Raw genomic sequence first — 10,708 nt, forward strand, 5'->3', positions numbered from 1 at the left:
ATTATTTTACACAAAATTTAATTCCATCCTAAGGTTATTGCTTCTTAGATGTCCTTATTCTGATTTTTCAATCTCTACTTAATCATGATGAGTTATCGTCGACCCTCATCCTCTTCCAATTTTATTTATTTTTTTATTTTATTTTATTTAGCACCTCGATCTAATTTTGTACTTAATTCTTTAAAGCAGATTTTTATATAAGTTTGCTTATACTTAACTTAGATTAATAAATAATATTAGTCTTTTCTACATAACTCTCTACCTAGATACATCCAATTTCCTTAATTTATTAAGTTTTCCTACAGCATCCACGTTGCTTTCCCCATTCATTTCCCATTTGTGATTTACAGTTATTCATCATCTTCTACATTCATTTTATTATAATAGATTTATGAACTTAGTCTAGCCCTTTAAGTATCCTACATGTACTAGGATCATAATTATCTAATGTCTAATAAATGTATTACAAATTAAACTTTCACCTTATTAATTTTTTTGATTATACCAACTATCCCTTAGTTACACATTAGTTCCATAAGTCTATTATCGATTCTATCTAATTGCTCATTTTATTATCATAGATTCATAATGATTTCATGGTTTGTAATTTCTTTTATTAACCATTAGTCAAATTTTTTCCATACTAATCAAATTTTAAATTCAAACTTTTGTCCAATTATTTACTAACCACTTTTAATTCTATATTAAAACACCCAAAATCGTACCCTTCATACTATTTGTTCAAAGGAAGTTTTACCTGCTTCTTTATTATGCTTAGTTATTCTGCCTCACCTCAATATGACCTATCCAGTTAAAATTATTTTCTTCACATGTAATCACATAATTAATTTACCTTTGTCTTTTATTTTGCTTTAATTACTCCATTTAAATTTTGTATACCGAGATTTGGCCAATCAAATACCTTTTATTGTACTTAGACACAGCTTATTGTTTTCACGTCTAACTCTATTTAATTTTTCCAATAAGTCTCTATTCTCCTTAATGTGACACTTAAGTAATTTACACATTCTCTTTTTACATCCTTAAATTTCGCCTTGGTTAATTGAGGATTTCTAGTCTAGTATGATTGTTTGTCCTACATCCTCCTTTTTCTAACACTTAATTTAATTTAAATTATAATTTCCACTTTTTTTTATTCCCTAACAGTAACATTTCTAGAATTTAATCTCTATCTTCATTGAAATGTTCATTCTAATTCATATTCCATACCATTTATTATTAATTTATCAATATTAATTTCTGCAAGCCTAATTTAGTCCTCGGGATAGACAATATTATAAAAATAAATGAAACATGCAATCATTGTGAATAATTTAAAATTCTAAAATCAAATAAATTTTTTGACATGCCGACAAAACAATAAAACCAAACAATTAATTACAACTTCAAAGCAATGTCCAATAAGCAAATAATAAAACATTTTTCTCAAATCATAGTTCAATTAAATTCACTTTCGTATTGTCTTTAAAACTCCGAATTCTTTTCTAAATGATTTCAAATAATTTTTGAAGCAATGCCTCTTGTCGGATAAAGGTGTACTGGGTGATCAGGCCATTACACCAATTTCCAACTGATCTTCTGCTTCAAACTCGATGGAGGGAATTTAACAAAACTCAAAATCTTTATTTTATAAACGTCAGTTACCCAGACCTTTTTATAATTCACTATTTTTATGTACCTTTAGTTCTCATCCTAAGTTTCATATAGATTTCCTTCCATCCTCGTGCACGATGCGTCCACCGGCACTAAAATGGAATTCAATCCAGACTATACCTCCTTTGTTGGTTACGACCGATCCCAACATAGGAGTCCTATATTTCATTTCCTATGTTCCGCAATTGATTCCTAAGGCCCAACCTAATGCTCTGATACCAACTTTGTCACGACCCATTTCCATGGACTGGACCGGCACTAGGACCTGGGTAGGTTGAAGGCCCCCGAAGCTCGTAGTAAGCCTGTACTATTTAAAACTCGCATTCTATTCACAATTGTGGATTCAGGCCCAATAATTTATTTCACAATTATATCCAAAGTAAAATCCAAATAATAAATGTCTATACTCTATTTATTCATTTACAACCCAGTTGGAATACAATTGCGGAAATATACTCCATAATTCACTATTCTTTGCATTTACATATTCACTGCAATGATTATTACTCCTATCGATCCGTATCTCGTTCGCTCGATTGGACTCCAGGATTCTTCTTTTCATCTATTACCTGGGGAGGTTGGAGGGGGGGGGGGTGAGTACTAGACTCAGTGAGCAGGATTAGATAACCCTCTCACCCCACACAATCATACAAATGCTAAAATATTTTTATGTGGTCACCCGTTTTAGTTATATGATCATGCAGTTTGGCACACAAATGGCAATACAACAGCAATCACAGTTATTATCACCTTCATATAATCACATCACGTGGAAATTAGTCAGTGGAGTCACCGAAACCAGATGAGCCGTCGTCACACATGGCCCATCCACTCACATGTGCACTAGGGAGCCAATCCCTCATTCCGGCTGACCGGTATAATCCTCACACGACCGGTCTTCTCATTATTTTTCCATTCTCTTTTCTTTCTCTTCTTTTTTTGTTATTTTTTTTTATATCGACAGGCGGCATCCCGGTCGTTTCCCTCAAATCTAGATCATCAGGTGCACACAACAGGAGGCCACCCTGCGGGCAACGATCAAATCTAGATCATCAGGTGCGCCCAAAGAGGCTACTCTGCGGTTAACGGTAACGGTAACGGTAACGGTAGGTGCACATGGGGGCGCCGATCTCCCATTTACCCGGCTAATCATAATCAGGATCTATATAACGGTAACGGTCTCACAAACCCATGGTGACCCACTTCATCCCAATTCCACACAAACAAGGCACAATAATATCACAGCACAAGTAATCAAGCAATATTTAATATCAACAAATAGTGCATCACAATATGGCAATAATGCATGATAACATTTAGCCGTGAATGCATGAATGCAGGCGGATGAGGCGAATTATCTAATACTACTCACAGTTCTTTGTCTTCACCTTTCGGGACTTTATAAACATCTAAAAATAATAAGAAAATTCTAAATAAGATGTCTAATTCGAGAAATGTATCTCTTCTTAATTATTAGTTTTGGTTACTAGTCATTTTACTCACATTTCAAACTAAATTGTATATTTATAATGTTTTCTTATTTATTTATTTATTCCAATTTATAACATTTAGATAAAATTTCCAGTTCTTCGGTGAGGAATATTTTATATCAATAATAATAATAATGATATTATAATATTTTATAATACCTAAAGTTTTAGTCGTCACTACTTGTTAATAATATAACTAATTTAATTCTTCATTAAATGCTTTACTGAAAATTCGGCAGCATTTCCTCTATAAACTGGACTATCCAAATTTTACATAATCTACATGTCAACACATAGCCCATCCATCGGGCAATTCACATTAACTGATCCCATCCGCCATAACCATCATTCATCCGTTCATTCAATTCACACAGTCCATTATAATTAATTGTTCTATAACTATTTATTTGTTAATAAAATTCCTAAAATTTATTATTAGCTAGGAATTTATATTTCAGTACCAACCTCATAGTTATAATTAATATTCATGAAATATATTGAACAATATTTAATTTAATTTACTTAAATACTTAATTAAGTTCATTAATTAATTAATTCGAACTTTATTCAAAAATTGCGAATTAAGCTTTAGAGTGTACCGATTGAAAATCAGATTTTATTTCCGTAATCCGCGCGAAGAGGAGAGCATTCTGTCTTTTGAAGTCTCACCGGAGTGTCGCCGGCCGGTCGCCGAACCGCTGCTGCCGCCGTACACGGTGGCCGGAAAAGTCAAATCTTCACCAAAATTGACAAACAATATATCATTTTATTCGTTTCGATGAGAGGATCACTAATATGTATTCAAATCAAGGTGGGTATGAACTATTTGGCCGAAAATTGACGGGAAAGGTTCGGTGATACCCATTTTGGATTTTCCGATTCCGGCTATTACAGTCGACGAGGAGGCCATCAAATGAAAGAGGAAGAAGAGAGGAGTCATTTGGTACTCACCTTGCGCTCTAGGCTTGCCTGAAACGGCGTGAATCGCCGGAGAAAGGTGTCGCTACTGTGGCCGAAACTTCAAGCTCTTCCCCTTCAAAATAGACGCAGTTTCAATTCAAGTCAAAGCCATATTCTTCTTCCTTGCGTTGAGTAGATGTTTTTAGAGTATTCATTTGCCGGATTTGGTGGCCGGAGGACGGAGATCGAAGGAGAGGAAGAGAGGGTCACGCGGAGAAGAAGAAGAAGAGAAGGAAAGAAAAGAAAGAAAGAAGAATCGTGCAGCTTCTAGACCATTCCGGTTCGATTCAAACCGGTTTGGTCTAATTCAATGATTCGGCTCGATTTTTGCTCGGTTTGCAAGTTTTTCATTTGGTTTTCAGATTATTCGTGTGGTTTTCGAAAAATCAATTTGATTTTCGAGTCCGGTTTAATTTATTTTGATTATTTTAGTTAGGTTCTATAACATTTCTTCAATTTACTTAATGTTAATATTAATAATCATAATATTCGATTTTTTTAAGATAAATTTCGATAATGTGTTTTGGGCTTGAGCCCAACTTCGTAAACTTGGGCTTGAATTGAGGCTATTTTATACTTGCAGTCCACATGATTAAAATTTCTGATTTTTGATTTAATAAAAATTCAAAAGTTTCGAAAATAAAAATTCGGGGTATTACAATATTTCACACAAATATATTCAAGGGAAGATTAAAAGAAATATCAAATTTCACATAAACTATTAAATCAATTAAATATTTATTATTCTTATTATTGTATAAGATTTTTTTACCTTTATTGCCATAATCCAATTATTTCTAAGAGTATTATAAAAGAAAAATATCACATATTCTTTTTTATAATAACAAAAAATATTAGGTAACTATTTTATATCTTAGATAATCGACTATAAGAAAAAGAAAGTGAAGGAAAAAATAATTAAATATTCTCATATACACCACTTTATCATTTATTATTTTTTCCATAGAAAGAACTACAAAAACAAAAAAAAAAAAAATTAAATAACAGAATATTTATATGTAATATAATTTCAAAATTTTATATTTAAAAACTTATTCTACTTGAAAATTTATTTTTAAAAAATATATCAAATCAAATCATACAAACATAAGACAAAAGAGTATTAATAAAAAATACATTTTTTCTAGGTTTATCTCTCTCCTAAATAAAATACTTTAAATTATATTCAAAATGAAATCAAATAAATAATAAATTCAAAAAATAAAATATAAAAATTTCAAATGTCTTATTTATCATATATATTTATTAAAAAATAAATTATATCCAATCAACTAATAAACTGTAATTTTTTAATTGGCCATCATTAAGGGTATTTTAGAACATTTTAAATTTCGTTAAAGGTGATGTAGGTAATCGCATTATTCCTCCCTTCTTTCCACCTTTATATATAATTTAAATTATATATATAGTTAAATCTAATTCTTAAATTGTGTCTTTGCTATAAATGGAACAATTTAATTTCGTGCATTGCAATTTCTTTGAATAGCATAATTAGTAGCATCATAGAAGCAACTAGTTAAGTTAATGAGTCAACATTTGTTTTGTTAGAATTTCAAAAAAAAAAAAAAAAAAGAGAAAAATGTTAGTTTTTGACTTTTGTTACAAATTTACAATTATATCAAGCTAAACATAAGTAGGTATCAGTTAGTTAATTTGAATTTTATTTCAAGTGACAAATTATAGCTTAAAAAATTATTTTACATATATAGACACACAGAAAAAAGAAGAGAAAAACAACAAAAAAAAAAAAAAGAGAGGAAATTATAGCTTAAAAAATTGAAAAGAGCTTTGTTGTAGATGTTCCAAGTAGCGCATTTGATTCTGGTGCAACAGAAGAGATCTCTTCTTTCCACTTCGCATGCAAATGCACCATCTGCTTATTCATCATTTGATTTACCTAACAAAGTCCAAAGTTCATCATGAAATAAAAATCTTGTTAATTAGATCTGAAGATAGATATTAAAACTTACCTTCAGAAAGCAATTCCATTCACTAATTTCTTCTTCTTCTTCTTTGGTAAGATATGCAGGTGTTGTTGATACTTCTTTTCAGCCTTGGATGTCCTTCACCTTCAATCAGCTTCACCAACCAAGCAGGTTTTCTTGTTCTGAACACAAGGTATCCCATTGCGAGACCAAACACTGCTCCAAATGCATATCCCGTGAAAACAGATTTCCATCCAAATCCACTTTCATCAGAGTTTGAATCTTCTTCGCCTGATGGGGTCGTCACTCATTGCCTTTCACCAGAATTACATGCCTTTTGCAGTGGAAATCCACACAGTCTTGTGTTTCCTTCATACGAGCTATTATCAAATGTGTTGAACTGAGGGCCTGTAGGTATGAGTCCTTCAAGTTGATTATGCGAAACACGAAATACTTCGAGGGATGTCACAGTTGCCAATTGGATCGGAATCCTTCCAGTAAGATTATTTGAAGAGAGGTCTAAAGTTTCCAGATTGGTCAAATTTCCTATTGATGGTTCAATATTGCCTGTGAGATGATTATGAGACATGTTGAGCTGCTTAAGTGCTTTAAGCTTTCCAACCAACTTGGGAATTTTTCCTGTGAAGTTATTACCTGACAAATTAATGGTTGTTAAAAGAGTTTGGATTTTCTCCAAATCAATGTCCAATCCTTTCAATGTCAAGCTCACAGAATAATCATAAGAGGAGTAGTTTGGTGATCCCATGTATGTCATATTCTGATCAACATTGATCATTGCATCGAAATTATTGAAATAAAATGAAGGCAAAGGTCCGCTGAAATTGTTGTTGGAGAGGTCCAAAATCCGTAGCTTGGGAAACGGATAGTTGGCAATGGAGTGGCTTTTCACTAAACCATGGAGTCTATTGGATCGTAGCTGTAGAATCTGCAACTTTTGAATAGTTTGTAGAAAAGAAGGGAATGTGTCCTCTATCTCATTGTTGCCTATATCTAAAATTTCCAAATCTTTACAATTGGAAATGGACGTTGGGATTTTCCCTTGCAGTTGGTTGCCATTGAAATTCAAATATCTCACGTTACTGCTTTCTGAAAATACTTGAGGGAGAACTCCATTAAAGTTGTTCATACCCAGATGTAATACTGAAAGGCTACTGCTGAAGTTTCCCAAACATTGTGATGGGACTACTGAAATTGTTACTCGACAGGTCAAGGATTTGGAGTGATTTTGACTCACAAACTGCAGAAGGAATTTCTCCTGTCAATTTCTCATTTGATGAAAGAATGAGAACCACCAAGTCCACCTCATTGAAAATTGAGCTTGGAACTGTGCCAGACAACTTGTTATGGCTCAGATCAACACCTTTTAATGTATTATTATATTTGAATTGACATACTTGACCAGTGAGCAAGTTATTAGACAAACTCAAGTACACAAGGCTGGAGAGCCTGTAAATATCTGAAGGAATTGGACCATTGATATTGTTGCTTTCCATTAATAAAGAATGGAGCTGGCTAAGGTTTGCAAATGAGGGAGGAATTGGGCCACTAAAATTATTGTATGAAAGGCTCAAATCTTGGAGTTGGTTGCAGTTTCCAATGAAAGATGGAATTGAACCATTGATATTGTTGCTTCCCATATTTAAATAGAAGAGCTGGCTAAGGTTTGCAAATGAGGGAGGAATTGGGCCACCAAAATTATTGTATGAAAGGTCCAAGCCATAGAGTTTGTCAAGTTTTCCAATTGAGGATGGAATTGGGCCACTGAAATTATTGTCTGCAAGTCCCAATAAATTGAGTTTGGATAGATTACCAAACAATTCAAGATTAGACCCTATAAAATTGCAACTATTGAGTTCCAGTACTTGCAACAACTTCAAATTCTTGAAGAATTCATTTTCTAAATAAATCGAAATTTTAGTCGAAGAAAGTGACAAGCAGCTGAGTGAGATACTCCAATTTGATATAAAAGTGGAGCTAGTGAGACCTTCATTCCTTGAGAAATCAAGGACTTCAAGGTTTGGAAGCTGAATTATATTATTTGGAAATTTTCCTCTTAATCCAGAAGATGAAAGTATGAGAAATGACAAAGAAGAAGATAAATTGATAAATGAATTAGGTGAAACCAAAGAGAGGCTTGTACCCCATAAGTCCAACTCTTGCAACTTGGTAAAGTTTCGAACAACCTTGTTAAAGCTAGTAGTTGTTTGTATTAAAAGATTGTTCGAGGAAAGAAAAAGAGAAATCAAATTAGATAGTTGACCGATTTCTAATGGAATTTGAACAACGAAATTATTTTCTGATAGGTACAACTTAGTGAGTTTTGATAAAATACCAAAAAATGCAAGATTAGACCCTATGAAATTGCAACTTTCGAGTTGCATTGATTCCAATAAATTTAGATTTTTGAAAAATTCATTTTTTAAATATACTGGAATTTCAGTGTGAGAAAGAGACAAATGGTAAAGTGAAAGACTCCAATTTGACGTTGGAAAGGAGCCACTGAGGCCTTCATTGTACACTAAGTCTAAGACTTCGAGATGTGGAAGCTGAATTATACTGTCTGGAAATTTCCCTCTCAACCCAAAAGATGAGAGTCTGAGGGGGGACAAAGAAATAGATAAATTGATAAAGGAATTAGGAGAAACGAAAGACAGGTCTGCACCGCTTAGGTCCAATTCTTGCAACTTGGTTAAGTTTCGAATAAGCTTGTCAAAACTACCAGTTGTTTCTAATGTCAAACGAAAGTTCCGGGAAAGATCAATAGAAACCAAATTGGATAGCTGACCGATTTCTAATGGAATTTGGCTATCAAAGTTTGAATGATTTAAATTGAGGTGTGTGAAGCTCAACAAATGGCCAATTTGAGATGGAATTATGGAGCCTCTGAAATTATTGTAAGAGAGATCTAGTTTTTGAAGATGATGAAGAGCGAAAAGAGAATTATTAGAATGGAAGTTACCGTAAAGCATACTGCTAGAAAGGTTAAGCCCAATCACATAGCCAGTATTAAAGTCACAGCTGACACCATCCCAAAAGAAGCAACAATCCGTGCCCTTTTTCCATGAATCTGTCTTGGGATAAGAATTAATAAAAGGATGATAACTCCCGCTAATGGAGAAGGAGTTTTTGAATTGGAGCAAGGCATTGCTTTGATCAAGCGGGCAAACTACATTTGAGAAAGGGGAATTTGTAATATTTGAAGAAAGAGATTGAAAATGGAAGTGAAATAGAAGGAGGCAGAGAAATTGAAAATGCCACAGTAAGCAACCAAAACCCATGTTTTGTGTTTGCCAAATTTAATTATGATCAATTTCAGCATATATCACTCCCTATTTATAGACCACACGATTCCCTTTTTGTTTGAATCATGATAATGTTCTCTCTCTTTTTTTTTTAAATTATTTTAAACATTCGCTCTTTAATTTCTACCACTTAGTGCAAGAGCCACTGTAATTCTATTCTATTTTTATTGTTATTATAAATTACACTATACTTTGTTTCATAATTTCTTTTAATAATTAGAATAATTTACTCTACTTATTTTTTAACAAAAGTGGATTATATAGATTGGTGGAGTTGAAATCTCACGATTAATGAAGAATAATTAAGAAATTTAAATTTTATCTTTTAGAAATTATGTTGGTTTCTGTTTCTGCACTATCTATCTTTTTCTCAAGGTTTTTTTTTTTTAAAAAAAAGAATTTAGAATAATAAGCTAGACTAATATTTTTCATATTTTTGAACACCTCATTAAAACAAAAATAAAATAAAAGTACATCCAAGGCAAGAACTTTTCAAGTCTTGCATGCATGCACCATATGGAAAAAAGTTGTCTACATACGTGCATGAACTTATTTATAGACCAAGTAAATGAAATTATGGATTTTTTAAAAATTATTTTGACTTTTTTTTTCAAATATATGATCAGAAATACTCACATTTCAATAAAAATACTAAATTTTATTAGTTTAATTTATAGATGGAAACATAAATAGAGTCTAAATAAGTTTTTTCCTACGCCATATACCACGTAGGGATATTATTAGAGTATTGATTCTTATCTTTGGGCAAAGGATGAAATTTATTTGCCTTTCACTTATAACCCTCTAATTAAAAAAGTCAATCAACAAGTGAATAGTTAAGCCTGAAAACGACTAGATTGAAGTGTTGTGTCAATTTCAGTCACTGTCTGAAGACTTATGCAAGTCTTTCTTTGTCTCTAAATTCTTTCATAAGTTAACCATTATGCTGCGTTTTCCTCCAAACCATAATTTTTTAATGAATATGATATTTAAAATCTACAAACTAAGAAAAACTAAGAAATTCGTAGCAAACTATGTCTGGATGTCACTTGTGAAGTAGATGGAAAAAGAAAAACAAAGGGAGGGAAAAATGTTGGTTTTGACAATAGTTACGATCGAATTGACAATTACATTAAGAAAAACGATGATTTAATTACTATAACTGCCTAATAATAATTCTTTTTTTAGTTTAATGGTAAAGTGTTACATCGTGTATATATATAATAAGGTAAAACGATGATTTTGAAGGTGAGTTCAAATTTCTTTTAACATTATATATCTTAAATATTATGTTAGTTTAAGTTTAATCTTAAAT

General features: G+C 32.1%; 1 pseudogene; it reads right to left on the reverse strand.

Annotated features, from left to right (window-relative positions):
- Positions 1-6,136: 6,136 nt before the first annotated feature.
- On the reverse strand, positions 6,137-9,430 carry LOC149495866 (uncharacterized; annotated as a pseudogene).
- Positions 9,431-10,708: the final 1,278 nt, after the last annotated feature.

This window comes from Jatropha curcas, chromosome 6 (assembly GCF_041381405.1).
Source record: "Jatropha curcas cultivar XTBG-Jc1 chromosome 6, XTBG_Jcur_1.0, whole genome shotgun sequence".
NCBI lineage: Eukaryota > Viridiplantae > Streptophyta > Magnoliopsida > Malpighiales > Euphorbiaceae > Jatropha > Jatropha curcas.